The following is a 7,884-nucleotide window of genomic DNA, read 5'->3' as shown; positions in this document are numbered from 1 at the left end:
AAAGAACAGAGGTGAGTCCAGGAGAAGCCAGCGGCTTGGATGGTGAGAGGTGGGGCATGTCTATGTGAGAGCTCAGTGGAGGGTCTCCAGAAGCCCAAGCGAATTCCCACAGACCCCGGGCCATAAGGAAATGGTCAGGGAAAGTGCTTGGCAACCTCTGGCTTCCCTCCTTACTCTCGATTCTTCCAGTGTCCAATGTGGGAAGACACTGTGGAGCCATTTCACTCGGGATTAAAGGAACACGTACTGGTTTTCTGTGAAATCACGGCGGGTCCAACCTCTCCCCCGTACGTTGTTTTGTCCTTCATGGATAGCTGGAAAGCTAAGGGCTCCGCCGCTTCTTTTTTTCTCCATATTGTCTTTGTCGTTCTCAGTTCTCTACATTTCCATTTAAATTTTAGAATCAGCTTGCCAGTTTGCAGCACACGTGCTCATGCGCGCATGCGCATGCGCACACACACGGAAAGCCCTCTGGGATTTTGTTGAGGTGGCGTTGAGTCTATAGCTCCGTTTGGGAAGGATTGACACCTTCCTAATAACGAGTCTTCACTCAGTTACTCAGATTCGCCCCTCCATCTCTTCAGGGCTCCTGAATACTTTGTAGTATTCAGTGTAGAGGTTTTGCACGTATTTTGTTTGATTTTTTCATAGGCATTTGACATTTTTTGATGCTCTTATAAATGGCAACTTTTTGGCTTAGCGTAACACCCTCAAGGTCCATCCATGTTGTCACAAATGGCAAGATTTCATCATTTTTTTATGACTGAGCAGTATTCCATTGTATATATATATATATATATATATATATATATACACCACGTCTTCTTTATCTATTTATCTGTGAGTGGTTACCAGAAGGAAGGGGGTGGAGGGAGGGTGAAAGAGGTAAAGAGGGACATATGTTCCGTGACGGATGGAAACGAGACTTTTGGTGGCGAACATGATGCAATCTGTCCAGAAGTTGAAACATCTCAATGTACACTTGAAGTTTATATAACGTTAGAAACCAATGTGACCTCAATAAAAAAAAGTAACTTTTAAAGATTTTTATTTTCTATTTGTCCATTGCTGCTATGTAGAAAAGCAACCAACTTTTGTATATTGATCTTGTATCCAGAATTTAGCCAAATTTACTTGTTAATTCTGATAGATTATCAGTAAATGCCTTTGGATTTTCTACATTATTCTGTGTCTGAATAATGACAGCTTAATCCTGCCTTCTCAAACCTTATGCCTTTTATTTCTTTTTCCTGCCTTTTCGCACTGGCTAAGCCCTCCCACGCAATGCTAAGATGTAGTGAGAGAGGACATTACAGCTTCACCAATTTCTTACCCCCTTCTCCCAGCAAAAAGCTTACGAAGGACTCTGGGAAGATGGCAGTGGCAGTACCACTTTTGGATATTCCAAAATCCCCACTTAAAAACAGATAGTACAACTAGATAGAAAAATTATAATTCCAGGAACTCTCACGAGTGTATAATGCAGTTTTCCAGAGGCCATATGACATGCTATAGCCCAACAGATGAAACGCAGAAGCAGACATAAGAATCCAACTGTCTTCTATACGCTAGACATTAAGACATTTGCAGAAACATAAAACTATGCTGCTCTTCTCACCAAATGTTGTGTTTTAAGAAATAGTTACTTTTCATTTAGAAATAGGTTGTTTAACATGTAATAGGATTATTATTGCTATTTTATTTTTATTTTATTTTTTATTTTTATTTTTTTGAGGAATATCAGCCTTGAGCTAACATCTGCCGCCCATCCTCCTCTTTTTGCTGAGGAAGACTGGCCCTAAGCTAACATCCGTGCCCATCTCCCTATACTTTCCCTATACTTTACATGTAGGAGGCCTGCCACAGCATGGCTTGACAAGTGGTGTGTAGGTCCACACCCAGGATCCGAACTAGTGAACCCTGGGCCCCAGAAGCAGAACATGTGAACCCAACTGCTGTGCCACCGGGCCAGCCTCTATTATCGCTATTTTATTTTATTTTTTTAAAGATTAGCACCTGAGCTAACAACTGTTGCCAATCTTTTTTTTTTTTTTTTCCTGCTTTTCCTCCCCAAATCCCCCCAGTAGATAGTTGTATATTTTAGTTGTGGGTCCTTCTAGTTGTGGCAGGTGGGACGCTGCCTCAGCGTGGTTTGACGAGCAGTGCCACGTCCGCATCCAGGATCCCAACTAGCAAAACCCGGGGCTGCTGAAGCGGAGTGCGCGAACTTAACCACTCGGCCACGGGGCCTGCCCCTACTTAGTGCTTTTAAGGACAAGTCTAGTCTCTCTCTAGGTTGGGTGTTGAACTTCCAACACCACTACTGTGTGGGAGGAAGGAGTTTGTTCTGGTCTCATTGTCCAGAGGAGACGAGGGTGGGAACCGATGTGGGGTGGCCACAGGAACCAGGAGAAAGGATGGTCACTGAGCCACCACGGCAGCTGAGCTGGAGAGCCGGGGGGCTGGAGTGGGTGCAGGGTCTGTGGGCACAACGATGCTTGCCAGCCTCTCCCAGGCACAGAAACTTCCTGGGCTGATGGGACCCAGCAGCTTAAGCAGGTCCTGGCTCAGGGGCCAGGAGGCGGCTGCAACTCCTGGTATGGCTGCCCTGATGCAGGGAAAGCCACAGACTCAGTTTCTTTGTGCTGGGTTCCCTGATTTGCAAAATAAAGCAAGGGTATTCTGCAAGTGAGTGCGTCAGGGGAGAGAATTCAGGGAGCAAGACTAATGGCATATGGGTCTAGAATTAATCGTATCTCCAGAGAAGAGCAGGGAGAGGGCTGAGCCATGGAGGGGGGTGGGGTGGGGCGGGAGAAGCTGGCTTCCATCACCCTGAACACACAGCATCGTCAGAGCCATAGGAGCTCAAGCGTGGAGCGGTGACTCTCTGCCAGGCGCTGTAGGAAGCAGCTCACCCTTCTCAACCTCCCTAAGCTCTGCTCTCAAGTCTGAAGGCACGGCAGCAATGCCGGTGTGCAGGGATCACATGCTTTCCCAGCCCAATATTGTTCAGAGGTCACAGCAGGAAGAACAGGGACTCAGCTGAGGAGAATGTCCTGTTTCTCCCCGAAGGGCAGAGCGACCCTGCGTGAGGGACTCACAACTTTGGTCGGTTACCCCTGTCCCCCACAGCCCTGCAAGGTCGTCACTGTTTTTTTCCTGTGGTCACTGATTCAGAGAAGCAACGCTCCTTGATGTGGGCTTGGCAAGCCAAGGAGTCAAAAGAAAGATTTCTTGGACTCTCGAGGTCTGGCAGTAGCGGTCCTTTATTCCGAGAATAGCATGCGGACAGGACCCATGGGCAGTGAAGGGCTGCAGCATGGAGACAGGACCCATGGGCAGTGAAGGGCTGCAGCATGGGGACAGGACCTGTGGGCAGTGAAGGGCTGCAGGCATGGGGACAGGACCATGGGCAGTGAAGGGCTGCAGGCATGGGGACAGGACCTGTGGGCAGTGAGGAGCTGCAATGTGTTGAGGGCAGGGCTAAATTTATAAGGCATAGGTATGTGAGTTATTTCTTTAGCAGACAAAGGAAAGATCATGTAAAAAGTCGTTAAAATGGTGTCAGTGCAGGTGGGGTCTGTTATCGGGTGGTCCTATAACTTTGGATGGGAGTCAGGTCAGGACGTCCTATGCTCCCGGAGGACAGTACAGATCGGCGTGTAGGCCTGGACGCCTGGGCTTCTCTCCCTAGGGCAGCCTTGACTCTCATCTCTCCTCACCTCACCAGTATATCTTGGAGCCCCAAACACCTTGGCCCTATTTTACAATCACAACGAAATACCAATCGTCCAGGGATGAAATCACTGACATTCTCGGCTGTGTGGCCAGCCGCCCCTGAGCAAGAGAAACAAATGACTCAGCGTCCCCTTTGGCACACGGGTGGCAGACGTTTTGATTTCTGCATTCCTAACCCATGGTTTGTTTTGATTTTTTTTTTTTAAAGATTTTATTCTTTTTTCCTTTTTCTCCCCAAAGCCCCACAGTACATAGTTGTATATTCTTCGTTGTGGGTCCTTCTAGTTGTGGCATGTGGGACGCTGCCTCAGCGTGGTTTGATGAGCAGTGCCATGTCCACGCCCAGGATTCGAACCAACAAAACACTGGGCCGCCTGCAGCGGAGCACGTGAACTTAACCACTCGGCCATGGGGCCAGCCCCTTGTTTTGATTTTTTGAGTGGAACCCGATGCCCTGTGGGCAGTTGGACAAAGGCATTGGGGTTTGGGAGACAAGAGTTGAAGCAGGGCCCGGCCTCAGGGAGGTTTTCCTATGGAGAGATTCTCTTCTGTCTTCTAGAGTAAATAACTCATCCTCTCAACCTCTAGATGCTGCGTGGAAGTAAATCTCGAAGGATGTCCTTCGTCAGTGCTTTGGCTGTGGCATTTGGGGTAGAATCTGGAGGATGGGCATCAGGGAAACACAGCTAGCACGAAGGTTCTATGGGTGGACACTTCCAAATGCTGTTCTAGGCATCACCAGGTCTGAAAGGGCCACAGTCACAGAAGGAGGGAGGGGAACTCTATCTAATTAATGAGACTCTCAAAAAACCTCTAATTCCCACTACTGCCCAAGATTCTAGATGATTTCCGTCCTGGAGAACTCTGCCTCATCACATCTCAGCCATGTGCAAGGCTGCAGCAAAGCCTGTGGTTTATACTGAGTGAATGACTGACAGAGAGCAAAGCAATCAGAGAGATAAGGAGGTCAGTGTGTACCCCAAAGGGGATGGGAGAGGTCAGTGTTGAGGGTGGGTGGGGAGAACGCCATATGAACGCCCCAGCCATCTTCCTCCATAGCCCCAAGGCATTTGAGAGACAACCGGGAACTTCCACTTGGGGGGCGTTTTCTCCCAACAGCAGCAGGTGAGACTCCAGGGTGGGAGTGACACTGGGCGGGAGGGTTTAGGGTCTGCACTCTGAGAAGCGAGCCGTATGCCGCGTGGGATCCTGGATGGGACCAGACAAAGGACAACAGTGGAAAACCCAGCAAAGTCCAAATGAAGCCTGGAGTCGGACTAATCGTCACGTCCCAGTGTCAGCGTCTCTGTTCTGACCAACTTACCAAGGTCATGGGAGATGAAGACACAACTCTCAGAACTATCTTTGCAACTTTTCTGCAAATCCAAAATTATTCCAAAAGAAGAAAATGTATCTGGTAAAAAAAAAAAAAACAAGCCACATGTGAAAGTGCCAGGAGGCTGGAGAAAGTGGAGCGGGGCAGGTGGGGTGGGCAGAGGGCAGAGGGTGGAGCAGGGGCTGGAGAGCACAGGCTACACATGGTGGAGAGGGACGTGCTGTTCTGTCTGCGGGGGTCCGGAGGCCACCAGGCTCTGGTTCTTCCCTCACTGGGACGGAAGAGATGATAATGTTGACAGTCAGGATTATAAGAACGCAACTGGCCTCTAGCCTGAGCACTTGGCAAGGGGGTTCCTCACCTGGCAGGCAGAAGGAAGGATTCATTCTGTGCCCACTTGTTTTCAGAACAGTTGAGCAAACAGTAATTGATGGGTTTCCATGGACACCTAAAGACATGGGTGATGGTGACACCAGGGACTGCAAACGTCCTGTATCTGGTTGGTCTCCTTTTCCCCCGGTGCTGCTCTGTCCTTCTGGATTCTGAGAGCCTGGCAGACTCCACCAGGGTCCCAGGGCTCCAGCCGCTGCTCCTGTGTGCTATGCGCATGCGTGTGAGAACCACAGGCTCCCCTTCTTCCCTCGATTAGTCCTGTCTGTGAAACTACTGCTCAACCTGCACTGAAGGCCCTCTTAAAACACAAGGAACAAAAATGCAGCTTCTAACACATTATACTTGTCTGAGAGGTAAGAGTGAATTGGGAGAAGTCACTTTTCGAGCCATCTCCATCCCGGCCCCCTCACGGCCAGCCTGCAGGTGAGGCAGGGCAGCAGGCTGCACGTGATGCAAGGTTAGCGTGTCGTGCCTAGCCCCGGCTACGCCATCTGTGTTGAAGGGCTGACGTCTAGTGGCTGGCTCTGATATTGCCAGGCTTGGTGCTTCTACCAACTTCTAAGCAGTGTTGCATCAGCCAAGAGAGCCTAGGAAAACTGAGGCCTGGCCGGCTCTGGTCATGGGTGACCCAGGCTCACCGCCACCCCAGAGGCACCTCTGAAGACTGCTGGGTTATGAGGGTGTGGGCGGTGGGGGAAGCTCAACTCTCAGGCTCCTTTTTCATTGTTGTGGGGCCTGGGTCCACAGCCCCGTAGCCCTGGACCTTGCTACTGGCCATGAAAGCTAGTGATCCACTAGGACCATGGCACTGCCCATCACCTCTAACCCAGGCCCTGGTCTGCATTGACCTCGCAGCCTTCTGCCCTTTGCCCACGTCCTCAGCCCAGGGAAGGGTCAGGTCATCTCTGTCTCTGCAGTGGCCAAAAGGGGCCCACCCTGTTGTGCTCTGGCCATCTGGAACGAGGACCAAAGTGCTCTGATGCTGATAGAAAACAAGACATCATCTTCCACTCTCAATAATATTATCACCAAGTAATGATTGTTATCACCAAGTAATGCATAGGACAGACACCTTCAAGGACTCTTCATAGTCAAGGGTCGAAGCTGATCCCTTTGTGTTGTTCTCTCAGCGTTGCCTGTGTTTCCAGGGTCCGCTGATGCAGAATTCCCCTCTGCCCACCCCAGGCCTTCCTTCTCAGGCTAGAGCAAAGAATAAAAGGGAAGAAAGGAGGCAACCAGGCAGGGAAATACGAGCTAAGAATCAGTGAGAGCTGACACCAGATTTGTTAATGGGGACGTTAAGGATCAGGATGAAAGGCTGGCAATGAGCCTGTGGGGCCTTGCGCGGTCAAAGTCGGCTCACAGGGAAGACAGGCTTTGCATCTTATTCAAAATGCCTCAGAACTGGCTTCTCTCTCATTCTATCAACTGTAAATTTATTCATCGGTCCTGCATCCCTCTGCTAGGTCCTTCTAAATCTTCGTTTTTATCGCCCTGGAGTTTTGATTTTAAATGTGTGTGGTTCTCAGTCTTTGGAAATGGACGATCTGTCTACACTATATTATACTAACTAAAACATTTGACCAACTGAACTGCTGCCCTCCTCTAACCATGCTGGATAAACGTTCTCTGCGTCCCTTTTTGAGTCACTTGGGGACTTTACTCATTCACCATTTATTCATAATTTATTAATATTTAAGCAATAGTGCAGGATTCTTGTCCTGGGGATACAGAAGTGAATAAGACAAGGCCTGAGGGGATTAAAGTCTAGAGGAAGAAAGATAGAGCACGTGGAGCATTATGATGCAATAAGTTTCTAGCATATTCTCGGGACCATTAGAGGAAATGCGTTAATGGGAAAATCTCGGCTTACCTGGAAATCAGATAGCATGAACACTATTCACGGCATGTCTATTGGCAACCCATAACCAATTCTCCAATGCAGTTTCCATGTGCCTCTTCTCACATACCAGACCGCAGATTCTGATGTGGAAGTCTTTGCACTTCCCCTGCTTTGTACTAATTGCATCATTTACAAGTGGGCCAGGAACAGGAAGACGTGGTTAGGTCTGCGCCCAGAATGTAGGTTTCAGAACTGCTCTTGCCCAGAAGGGGTAACACCTGGCATCCTCTAGACGGCCTGACATTGGAGCCAAGTGGATGAAGAGAGACAGAAACGAGAATTAGGAGGCTTTAGTGGACATGATCTATTTTCATAGTCAGGCAGCTGGAAGTTGAGGGGCTACTGCTATGAACCCTAAGACTATAGGATGACTGAGCTAGAAAACTGAGCTGGTTCCTGAGTCAGGCAAGATTAAATAGCCAGATGCTCAAAATAGTGACATTATAGGGATTTAAAAAGTCAACTTATCTTAAGGACCATAAATATTTGGTCAAGAAATTTTACAGCATGACTC

General features: G+C 48.8%; 1 long non-coding RNA gene across 1 annotated transcript; it reads right to left on the bottom strand.

Moving 5' to 3' along the window:
• LOC139042377 (uncharacterized) lies at positions 1-7,658 on the bottom strand. The gene is made up of 3 exons (XR_011499065.1): positions 7,341-7,658; positions 5,063-5,152; positions 1-4,947 (listed from the first exon to the last, which is right to left on the bottom strand). It is a non-coding gene; the product is annotated as an uncharacterized lncRNA (long non-coding RNA).
• Between the last annotated feature and the right edge of the window lie 226 nt (positions 7,659-7,884).

Source organism: Equus asinus, chromosome 28 (genome assembly GCF_041296235.1).
Source record: "Equus asinus isolate D_3611 breed Donkey chromosome 28, EquAss-T2T_v2, whole genome shotgun sequence".
Taxonomy (NCBI): Eukaryota; Metazoa; Chordata; class Mammalia; order Perissodactyla; family Equidae; genus Equus; species Equus asinus.
Note: the sequence above shows the minus strand (reverse complement) of the source record. Positions and strands in the feature narration are given on the sequence as shown.